The 12,602-nt window shown below is 45.9% G+C and overlaps 1 protein-coding gene across 1 annotated transcript in view; it reads right to left on the bottom strand.

Annotated features, from left to right (window-relative positions):
• The window catches only part of SLC12A8 (solute carrier family 12 member 8), a 112,895-nt gene that overhangs the window by 70,596 nt on the left and 29,697 nt on the right, over positions 1-12,602 (bottom strand). The gene's annotated exons all lie outside the window — the stretch shown is intronic.

The following is a 12,602-nucleotide window of genomic DNA, read 5'->3' as shown; positions in this document are numbered from 1 at the left end:
AATCCCCATCAAAATCCCAATGGCATATTTTAAAGAAATAGAACAAAAATCATCAGATTTGTTTGGAACCACAAAAGACCCCGAATAGCCAAAGCAATCTTAAGGAAAAAGAACAATAATGGAGGTATCACACTTCCTGACTTTGGCTTGTACTACAGGGCTACAATAATCAAAACAGCATGGTATTGGCAGAAAAACAGACACATAGACCAATGGAATAGAATTGAGAACCCAGAAATAAAACCACATAAATATGGACAGATAATTTTTGACAAAGAAGCTAAAAAGATCCAATAGAGATGAGAGATAAAGGAAGGAGAATGAAGATCCTGGGATGACAGCTGTGCACAGGAGTAGAGGGTGACCACCCACATTGGAGCAATGTGTCTAAGGACATGATGAAGGCTATATCACCAAGATCCCTGCAGCCACCCCACACAGTTTTGAAGCTGAGATCAGAACACTGCAATGAGCCTATCTCAGAGTCTTATCTGTACTTGGCTGTGTTGGCCATGAACTTGAATATGAAGTTGTAGCTGTTCTCTCCTTAGCCTGAAGCTTTACCTCATGAATTGTTCTGTAGTGACCTACTCCTGAGGACTAGAAATGGGCAATGATGAGCTCAGGTGTAGAAATGCAGAGCAGTTCACTCCCCCAAAGCATTCCTCCAGACATCTAGTACCAGATGCATATTACAACCCTGAGAAAGGCAGGGACCTGACTAATCAAAAGTCAGATAATGATTACTTCTGGTGGAGAAGGAGAGAGATGCACTTGGGGAAGAGCAACAGGGACCACCTATGGGGATTAGCAATCTTTTACTTCTTAACCTGGGCACCTAGGTGACATTCTGCGACTCTTTAACCAGTACGTATGTTTTATATACTCTTCTATATATATGTTTTACAATAAGTTAATTTAAGAAATGAATTCTAATGTAAATGTTGGAAACACTATTTTTGTTTTCTGTTTAGGAATAAATACATCCTACCATGTTCTTTCTCTGCAAAGTGCTGCACTTCTTTTTACAGAGAAAAAGATAATTGTTTATCTTTATGAAGTAATAGCTCCATTTTATGAGAGTTGGGTATATTTTCTGTAAAGACTTTGAGAGTCTCCTTTGCATTTTTACAATTTCAGGCATAAATTATACCAGGTCATAAAAATTGATGTGGACACTAGATTGAATTAAGTCAAGGACCAGAAGTTCTCCATCTCAAGCTTAAGGCCTAAATCAAAGGCCATTAGATTCTCAAGAGGAATATAATGTAGTGGTTAAGAGAATGGGCCCTGGAGCTAGACTATCTGGGTTTGATTTTCAACTCTGCTAATGATGCAACATCAGGCAAGGTACTTATCTCTCACAACCTCAGTTTTCCCATTTGTAAAATGGAAATAATCATATATCTAACTGTTATTGTAAATAAATACATTAATATACATTAAGCACATAAAACAATGCCTAACGTATACTAAGTGCTCAATAAAGGTTCATTATTATTACTATTAAAAATAAGCAACTGTCTTACTATGCATGGCAACTACCTTTCTACAAAAGAAGTTATTTCCATCAAACGGTCCATGAGTGCCAGGACTTGCTGTGGTCAGTCCTTCCCCTCATGGCCTCCTGGTGTTCCACAAGTATCATCATCTTTCCATCAGCCACTGCTTGCAGATGTGAGTTTGGATGAGGCAGGTGGCATTTGTAACCACTTGGTTAAGGATTTTCACACTCAGGACTGAGACATCATTCCTTAAACATGGCTAACTTAGCTTGCAGGTGGGCTATCAAACAGTATAGCTGTCTCCTTCACCAACCAGCTTCACAGGGGGTCTTGTCAAAGTACAGTCAACACACTTGTGTGAGCAATGACACACTATAAACATAGGAAGTCACAAGAGACTCAGGGCCGCATTGGAGTACAGGGCAAACAGCACTGGATTGGGAGTTAGGAGGAATGTGTTGTAACTGTGGTTCTTGTGACCCACCAAGGGCTACTCAACCTCTCTGTGCCTAAGTTTCCTCACCCACAGAATCAGGCAGATCACCCAGATTCAACATTCCTAAGTTCTGGGATTCTAAGTGCATGTTGGGTTGCCCTTAAATACCATATAATTAGTGCAGGGAAAGCGGAGGTCATGGGAGCAGTGAGTATTCTGAAAACACAACTCATCATCCCAAACTGACTTGAGTGCTAGCACTGACCTGTTTGGGCTTCCATCCCATGCCTAGGCAGGGAGTATAACAATGCTCTCACTTTTTAAAATATATGCCTAAACTAGTTCCTACTGCAGACAACTGGCAGGTGCCCAATCAATAGATTACTCCACCAGACAGTTGAATGCATTGGCCATTGATCAAAAATGAGGTCACTGCAGTCCTATGTGCTACAACTGGAAAAGCCTGATGAGAAACAATTGTTTCTTTTTTTAACAAATAGGAATCCATATTGCCATAACCCTAAATTTGCCTTTCTCGGTATGTGGTTCAGGAGCAAATGAAGATTTTGTTTAAGGTCATTGGCTTTGCTCTTTGGCTCATCTGTTGTGCGTTTGACTGTCCATTTGTGTTTTACATCAGCAAATCCCCGACCAGATTCCAGCTGACCTGTGGGAATTTCTGGCCAGCACTGTCAGATCCCCTCGGTCTTCCTCGCAAACCTGCACAGTCGGAAAGAACGGGTCAGGAGACTCCTGTCCCAGCCATCTGGATACACGTGCTCAGTGGATATGCATAATATGAAGCACATGTGCTTTCTCAAAAAAAATAAGAAAAGAAGGTTCTAAGGGATACAGAGGTGATTGCCAGAGGAAGCGGCATCCTTCCAGAATGCAGGAATTCCCAGACAAAACTAACCCTGCTGATCTGCTGCAGGTAAGACCTGCACTCTGATTTTACCAGTGATTCAACTGTACACGTTTGTCCGGTTTTTAATGCCTCCCTAAGCATCTCCACTCCTTGCAAATGAAAAATCCAGGAGGAAAACTTTCAAAGCCAGCTTCTTCTCGGCTGCAACCCTTCCTTCCTTCCTCCTTCCCAAGACAGTTTGACTGAACTTGCAACCTTACCCCGCCCTGGGCTGGGCCCTCCACGCAGGCATTGTGGTTTCTCCTGCCAGTCACAGCCTGTGCAGACAGAATACCTGAGCACCGCTGTCAAAACAGGAAAGTCGGCGCCTCCCTGAAGGGAGGCCCAGGGAGTATTCATCTCCCAGGTGACTGAGGTAAGAGATGAAGGGACAAGGGGTTTCCACACTTCCAGTTACATTCCAGGGCCTTTCCCTTGTACTTTCTTCAACCTGTTTGAGTCATTTTTCACTCAACAAGCATATTAAGCACCTGCAGATATAAAGCCCTGTGCTGGAGTCGGGGGCACACAGGTCATGAGCTCTGTCTCCAGCAGCACTTCTCTTGTTGTGACAGGCTACTTGGAGAGTAATCCTGGCACCTTGGACTTCTCTGGAGCCTCCAGAGAAACCACCTCTGTGCAATGCCAGCACTGGTCAGACCATGGTCCCCGACATAACGTCATGACAAACAAAGCCAGCGGAGGGTCTGTGTGAGGGAATGGGCGGTAGGTCACCCAGCCCCAGCCCACCTCCCGACTTCCATCTCTCCCTCAGCACAAGCAAGAGCTTCCAGACTCAAGTCCACTCTCGGGTCCCAAGAACATGGCTGTTACAGCCGACTGGCAAGCTGGCCATGGTGGCATATGTGGAACTCTGATCTAGTGAATGAATAAACTCTTCAAGTTTTCACAAAACTTTTCACTAAATCATCAATGCTGCCCAATTCTGGATCTTCTAAATGTCTGTTCACTAACAGTCTACAATGGAACAAATGTTTAGATAGTAACTAACTTGTACTCATACTGGCAAAATCTGTTTTATAAAAAGGGGTTAGGGCAGTAACAAGGACCCCAGGCTGGGCCAGAAACCCCCATACAATAGTTCATTTCAAGGATTCAGTCATGAACAGAGGTACAGGGAAAAAGGGGAAGGAGATCTGAGGAGGAAACCAGAAAATAGGGAGGGAAAAAATAGGACCCAGAAAGGGATGGGGAGAAAGAAGAAGAAGATAGGAGAGTCTGAAAGAGCTGAGCCTTGAAAGGCTACTTGCTGCTTCCACCCCTTTTACTCTAGTCACAGATTCCAGTGGGTGGTCTGCTGTCCTCACCAGGGCTCCTGCGGTCCTTGTACATTTCTTTTTGTTGTTGTTGTTTAAGTTTATTGGGGTGACAATTGTTGATAAACTTACACAGGTTTCACGTGTACAATCCTGTAATACATCATCTCTATATCACGTGGTGTGTTCACCACCCAGAAGAACTTTACTTTCTTTAACTACGTATTTGAAGTTTGTGGCTTCATCTCTCTTTTTCTACTTTTTTTTTTTTTTTTTGGACATTTCTGAATTAACATAACTTTCTAAGCAACCACCTAAGAAAGGGGCAGAAATTTTCACACATGCTGGAGCCGGGGGCACAAAGATGACTCAGGCTGCCTGAGGCCAACCACGTGGAGGGCGGAGGGCTGAGCAGCCTGGCTCCCATCAGCAGGGTCCCTAAAAGGGGCCCAGGTCACTCCTTTACTCTACAGGACGAGGGCTGGTACCTGACGCCCCAAAGGTGAGCACCAGGCTGCACAGGGAGCGACCCTGTCCTGACTGACAACCTGCTCTGCCTGATTTGGGGCTTGAACTCGGTCCCAGTCAGCAGAGCTTGTCCACTGCCTCTATTACTGGTGGCATTTGGGAGCCATGCTCTAGCCCTCTCAGTACCAGGTTCTGACTCTTGATCTTGCCTCACAGTCTTCCTTCTCCTCTCCTGCTTCCCCTTCAAGCTCTGAGCCTTAGAGTTTGGACCAGGCATGAGAGGGCCCAGCAGAGACCAGCAGGCTCTCAGACCCTCTGGATCTGGAGGCGACAGGGAGCAGTAAAGGAATCTCATGGGAGGACAGCTCCAGCACCTTCCTCCAAGGGAATACTAGTGCTGTGTCTGGGAACACCACAGAACAGCCTTTTGGAGTCAAGAACTATGGGTTCCCATTTTGGCTGAGCCACTTCCTGTACAATCTCAGGCAAGTTACATAAGCTCTTGGGGCTTCAACTTCCTTGTCTGTAAAATGGGAATAATCATCTCACCCATATCCCTACCTTGTCTCAAGGATGAGACAGAACGATCTAGGTAAAGTGCCTGATACGGAGCTGGTGCTCATTACTATTTCTCCGTGTACAACCAAACACACCAATAAGAGGTTCCGCCACTCTGGGCAAGTGAGAAACGTAGAGGAGGGCCCATCCTCCCTCACATTCAGGAGCCAACTGAAGAGCTGCAGGCCCCGCCCTGAGCTCCTGCCAGTGCAGTGAGCTCCTGGGTCCTGTCTGTCTACAGGACTCGGCCAGCGGAGCATGAGGCGCTGGGTGTTGCCACGTTTGGTTCTTACTCTGCCGAGCCTGAGTCAGAGAGTGGAGCAGAGGCCTAAGTGAGCAGGAGGCCACACGGGATCTCAACCCTGGCTGCATAGTGGACTCACCTGGAGCACCTGAATGTAGAGACCAGCGGGCCCCACCCCAGGGTGCTCACTGACTTGGTGGGTCCCTGGGATTCCCCTGGGGCCTCTAAGAAGCACGCAGGACTGAGAGCCCCAAGGACAGAGGCAGGGATGAGAGGCTGGGGCTCTCATTTAAAGTGCTCATCAGCTGTTCTGAGAAGACACTGTCACTTCTGCTAGAGCAGAAGGAGGCCTGCATACTGACGCCTGGCTCCTTGGAAATTATTTCACCTCTCTTGGTCACCATTCCTGCATCTGTCAGAAGGAGAAAACAACCCTGCCTGGCATCCTTTACAGAGTCATTTGTGAGGGTCCCTTGAGATGGTGTGTATGGAAGCCCTGCTATACGGCACCACCTACTCAATCGCCCCATACCTAAAATACAAATGCCAGGACACCACAAACCGTTCCACACAAAGGAGTCTGTGTTTCCTCCTAGTACCTCCTTGGGCAGAGAGGAAAGGCTGAGCGAACTGCCCTGGGACAAGGCCTCACCTCCCCGAGAGGCCAGAAAACAAAACAGCAAGAATCACAACTCCACACAGAGGCCATACTGGGCACTGCAAGGCCTTCCCATGCAGGCCTTGCCCACTGCTGCCTGGAAAACCCTTCCCAGAAAAGCCACACTGAGATGCCCTCCCACCAAAGGGGGAAAGGAGCCCGCAAGGAAGGCTCAGGAAGACACCTGGCTGGGAAGATGATTCCACAGAGTCCCAGTGGTGGCTGGGCTGCTGTCCTCACCTCAGGAGGAGAAAGAGGCCCCAGGGAAGGGGAGACCCAGGCAGATGTTCCGGAGTGGGGACGTCTGCAGATGAACCATCTTCACCTGCTGAGGCAGAAGAGGCTACAGTCTGGCATCACCGTTTGTCCCTTTGTGTGTTCATTCCTACACAAACACTTACTGAATGCCTACTACATGCCAGGCATCATGCTTCCTGGAAGACCCCAAGCCTTGACCTTACCAGTGCAGGCCAACTGTGCATTCCAGAGGAGCCCCCAAAACACCTATGTGTTCACTACATCCTGAATGGAACAGCAAACAGTCACCTGGAGAGATTCTGGGGTGTATTCTTGGGTTAAGAATATTAATCTTTAGCTTACCCTCTTGGTATGTCTGAAATTTTATCAGAGAGAAGGTCTTGTTTTGTCTAACACAGAACAGTGAAAAATGCCTCATCTGGTGAATTAAATTCCATCTTAATAAACATGGCTCCATTGGCTATCGAATTGGCACACTCGCCCTCAACCGCTTCAGCCCATCCCCCCCGCTTCACCTACTCCCGCACTGCTTATGGCTTCATCTCCAGACCTGACCACACTTCTGGCCCATCATATTTAGCTGCCTACCAATCATCTCCACTTAGTTCTTGCTCCAACTCTTATGTTAACCTCACTTTCTCCCAAACATCTGTTCCTGCTGCCATATTTCTGCTCAATCCCAGGGCTGATGCCACTTAGCAGCCAGCCTCACGTCAGCCATGTCTCCTCTCCACCTTGTCATTGCATCCCATCTCGCCATCTTCACCCCTCTGTAATCTGCCCCTTCATGCCCAGAGGCTCTATATCATCATTGTTTTCCTGGATTACCATAACAGCCTCTCAAATAAGTTCCCCGCCTCCATTCTTCATCCCTATCTCAAGCCATTGATTTTCCATACTGTGGGCAGAGCAACTTTTCTAAAATGTAAAACTGATGTCACACTTCCAACTGGCCCCCAGATAAAGCCCAAGCCCCTAGTATGGCACACAATGCCTTCCGTGAGCTGGTCCTGCCTGCTGCTCACACCCAGGGCTCTCTCATTTTCCCAAGCACAGTAGGCTCTTGAGTATTGCAGAAGCTGCCCTCACTGCAGATATGCTCTTTCTCTTTTTCCTCTGGCTAAATCCTGTACTCCTTTCATAGTCACCTCAGAGGGACTCTCCTCTGGAAGACCTTTCCTGACTCTCAGGCTGGGTGAAGAGCCCCCCCGCCCCCCTGGAAGCCCCCTAGGTGCCCTGTGTAAACTCCTGTCACAGTAATTGTCACTACTTAGTAACTGTCTGTTTACTTGCCTGGGTCTCCCATGACAGTGTGCAGTTAAAATGAATGAAATCGATAAATCTCAAAAACACTTTGGGTGAGAAACTGTACTGATGAAATATTTCAAGTATGTAGGAAATAATATAACAGATACTCATCTATCCCACCAGCAAATTTAATAATATTGTGCCAGTTTTGAGAAAAGGAAACTGCAAAATAATTAATTCATCCACCATTCAAACATTTACCAAATGAAAGGGTCTATGCAGTGTGATAAAATCCATGTAGAAATTTCAAACACTCAACAATAGTAGAGATCAAGTATGGCTACCTACATAGTTTAGAAAAATAAGACTACTTGGGAAAGACACACATCCGGATGGTGGCCACCTGGGGGAGAAGGCTGATAGACGTGCAGCTTACGAGTGTCTGTAATCCTTTGTTTAGTTTCAGTTTTAAAAGAGCGCTGAAACAAAACTGGCACAATATTATTAAATTTGCTGGTGGGATAGATGAGTATCGGTTATATTATTTCCTATATACTTGAAATATTTCATCAGTACATTTTTAAAACTTGTAATGAGGAACCAGAGTCTTAAATGCCCTCACTAACATCCCTGGGGGCCTGAGCAGACCGCTTCTGGCCGCTTACCCTACCTGATCTGCACAGGCTTGGCCACTGCTCTGAGACAGGCGGGAACACAAACTGGAGACGTAAATATTTTTACCGATGAGAAAACCGAGGCTCAGAACATCTAATCTTGCTCAAGACCACACAGAGAATCCTAGATTTCAGATCATGTTTTCATGAACAATTCTCAGCAGCTGCTTCATCCAAGAATGAGAACACATTAAACAGGGCATGGTGAAGAGAATTCCAGAAATAGAAGCAGAGCTGTATTCATATGTATTTATAAACCAGTGAATAGATCTATTTGGGGGACTAAGGGGGTTCAGAAATGTGCAAAGCTGGAGATTTAGCCAAACCAGTAATTTAGGAATAGACCATGAAGTTTATTAAATGAAAACCTGTTTGTTTTGCGTTTTGTCCTATAGGCAATAGAAAGCTACTGGAGATATTTAAGCTGGAGAGTGATATAAGCAAAGCACTGTGTTAGGAAACTTAATCTGGCTTCAGTGTACAGGAGGGGTTGGTTGCCCATAGGATGGGTGGGGTCAACCAAAGGGAAGATCCTGGAAGGATAAATTTAGATTTGAAAATCATCTAAGTGACCCACATAAGGAATGAAATTTGCTGATCTAAGGTGAGAGCTGCAGGGTAGAAAAAAAAATAGGAGGGTTTAAGCTAGACAGAGAAATAAAAGTCAATAAAAGTAAAATGGTGTAGACATTTGAAAGATAAGCTAATCATTTGCTTATTGCCTTTTGGGGGGACAGTGAGGAAGAGAAGGTAAATAAATAAAGGGAGGAGGAAGAAATTGAGAACTTCAGGTTTGCTAGTCTTTAATTCAAGGTGACGCTCAGATATCCAAGTAATGATCCAATAGGAGCTGGTGACATGGCAGCTCAGATGAGAGCCACCTGAGAGGCAGTGATGGTGGAAGGCTATCTGAGAAGGGGAGCACAGAGAAGAGCACGGACAGCAGAGGACTGAGCCCATCATCCCCCTGCCCACATCAGGGGACAAGAAGATAAAGAAGAGTAAGAAGAAAGCCAAGACAGTGTTGTGTCCTAGAAGAAATAGGAAGAGACTGTTTCAAATCAGTATGAGTGGTTGCTATAGACAGAATATTTGTGCCCCCGCACCCGCACCCCCCTCCCAATTCATATATTGAAGCCTAACTCCCAATGCAATGGTTAGACGGTGGAGCCTCTGAGAGGTGATTAGGTCACGAAGACGGAGCCCTCATGAACACGATTAGTGCCCTTGTAAAACAGACCCCAGAGACATTGCTTGCCTTTCTTCCATGTGAGAACACACAGAGAAGACGGCTGTCTATGCACAGGAAGGGGCCTTGACGACACACCAAATCTGCTAGTGTTTTTCCAGCTAGAGCTGTGAGAAAGCAATTTCTGCTGTTTATAAGCCACCCAGTCTATGGTATTTTGTTATAGCCGCCTGAAGGGACTGCAACAGTGGTCAACAGGACAAAAGGGGTCAAGAATGAGAAATGAGAAAAGGTCTGGATTTGGACATCAAGAGGTCAGTGGGACCTCAGGTAGAGCAATGTCAGCAGACAGCAGTCAGGCATGCTTGACCCACTCCTTTATAGCTCCCAAGCAATGGCCTTGGCCCCCTTACAGCCAATCACAAGCCCCCTGCCTCGCGAAGGAGAACCAGCTCCCACCTGCTAGACTCAGCATGGGGCAAACCTGTGCCTACCCTTGCTGTGCACTGTCCAATGAGAGCCGAGGCAGAGCAGAGCGTGCAATGTGGGTTCAGGAGGTGAGGGTACTACAGAGCCATGCTAGGCAAGTCTTGCTAGATAACCAAAAAGTTAAGCTTGGAGAGTCATAATTTCATTTTAAAAGGCAGAACCTAGAATTAAAATGTGCCACATGTCACCTTATTTTCTAAAATGTGTTTCTCTATATTTGCCTGACTTCTATGGCAATAACAGAATTTTGGCATGACACTCATCTTACATAAATGAAAATACAATCCAACAAAATGGCATTTTAGGAGCTTCAAGCCAAACAAATGCTTGAGAGTACCTTGTTTAAATTAAGCTGTCATGCTATTTAGCTTTTTACAGTAATGGAGTACCGTGTCCCCATAGCGCCTTGCGCAATGATGCTTATTTTGGAAGAGACAGGACAGGAGGTTAGGAGAGGAAGAGAGGCCTATGCTGCCTGCCTGTGGGCAAGGAGTCAAGAGGTGAGGAAACGGAGGCCATGAGTAAGATCCACTGTTGTGGGAAGTTTGGAGATGAAATGAAAGATATGACATAGTGGTTTGAGAGGCGGGAAGGATGTGCCAGGTGGAAAACATCAGACTACACGAAAAATCTGCACCCTGTCTGTGAGACCCCCAGCCCATTCCCCCCACCTCCACCCTGCTCCCAGAACTGTGGCAGCCAGGCACGCCCCTGACAGCAGACTGGAGAGTTCTCTGGAGAACATGATCTACACCAGCGGAAAGACCTACAGAAACTGATGTTTGAGAAACTTCCAATGAAACAGCTCAGTTTGTCAAAGGATCACCTCACAGTGACGCCCTCCTGCCATAACTGCCACCCACTCAGATTGTGCATAGAACTTCCAATCAGCTTTTCAGTGCCTTGTCATTAAAAATGAATGAACGACAAGTACTACCAGACATTTTGAGAAATTCTATAGGAATTAATACAGAACAAAACAACTGAAACAAAGAAACCTGGAAAAAACCCCAGAATATAAATAGCAGAAGAAAATTTCAAAAGAAAATAAAACCCCTATCATTTATAGCCCAAAAGAGTCAAAAGGAGATATTATATCCATGAAACAAGAACAGAACGTGATTTTTAAATGAATGATCGGAGAACAACAAAGAGCTCTTGGAAATTAAGGACAGTGATACCAAAAACAGATTATAGAGGGGCCAGTTGCTATGGGGATGATTGAAAATAAATTTTATTTCACACTACACCCTGCTAATGTACTGACCAGAAAGAAGGAGAAATATTTGAAGTAACTTAGAAGAGCAGCCAAGAAAAGCTCTAATCAAGAAGAAGGAAAATACATCAGCCTAGTGAGGTTTCAAAGAGGCCAGTAGCGTCATCCTGCAATTTAACTAATTATGCCCTTTAGGCAACCATATAGATGGAGGGGGGAAACACCCAGGAATCAGGGACTGGGGTAGACTCTCTCCTGCGCTGCCAGTTTGATGGCCAAACAGGCAGCAGGTGTCCCTCAGGATATGGCTTTTCTTTACAAGGTGGAGCAAAGTCAGGAAAAATAATCACCCCTCCCCTCCCATGGAGATGTTGCAAGTATTTAGCAAGCTGCCAGGCCCAGGATTCACGCGATCTGTTTGGACACGGCATTGGCCCTTGGTGCTGGAGTGGGTCCTGAGACCCCTTCTATACATACTGGGTCATGGGGCAGTCTGGACTTCTGGGGGAGGGACCAGGATGCCAGAGGGTGGGGGGCACGCAGGAAGGTCAGAGGAGCGACCGAGTGACTGACTTTCCAGTAGAAGAATTTAAATATATGAAGAAGTGATAAGACCAGATCAGTGTGTAGTACCAACTGAATTCTGACCGTCCTTCCACCAAGATTTTTATGAAAAGACAAGCCTGTATAGGACACACATCAGAAGCAGCCTTGGAAGGGAAAAGGAGAGCTGCTATCACAAAAAGACAGCCAATAGGGTGAAGACAGACCCAGCTTCCCACGTCAGGGAATAGCTCAGCTTTGGAGCCACATAGATCCAGTGTCATTCCCAGCTCTGCCATGCATTACCATGAATTATATAATCTCTGAGCCCCAGTTTCCCCATCTGGAAATGGGTATACCTATTCCTCCCTCATGAGGTTATGATAAGGATTACGTGACATGAGCCACGTGAGGTGCTATGCAAAATGCCTGGCACATAGTGTTCAGTCACATGCAGCTGCGGTCACCACCACGACCATTAGAGGAGACTGTGCTGCAGATCTTTCTTTTCTCTTTTTTAACACAGCTGGTGGCCCCATTTCCCTCTCCCTGTCCACATTGCAACATAGATGCCTGCTCACTATTGCCATATAAACACAGAGTCCCCGAAGTGTGAGATGTCAGGCAGTTCCCTTTTTTCTACAGCATCCTAGGAATAGCTCTGTACTCTGGAAAGAAAGACTTTTGATGCCAAACCTACTCAAATTGCAAAGCTATGAAATTATGGACAGCCTGGGTAAGAGCTTCTCGCTCAAAGCATAAGGATTTAGGATTCGAGTTGCCAAGCATCCCTAAGGCTGAGGAAAACCATGGGTAAACAATCATAGATTGAGTACCAGTATAGGACACCATTTCTCAGTGGTCCCAAAGTATACCTGGCTGTTTGCAACATAGAAAACTATACATGATCAAACCTATATCTACCTCCATCT

This window comes from Rhinolophus sinicus, linkage group LG01, assembly GCF_036562045.2.
Source record: "Rhinolophus sinicus isolate RSC01 linkage group LG01, ASM3656204v1, whole genome shotgun sequence".
Classification (NCBI taxonomy): Eukaryota; Metazoa; Chordata; class Mammalia; order Chiroptera; family Rhinolophidae; genus Rhinolophus; species Rhinolophus sinicus.
This window is presented reverse-complemented; position numbering and strand designations above follow the sequence as displayed.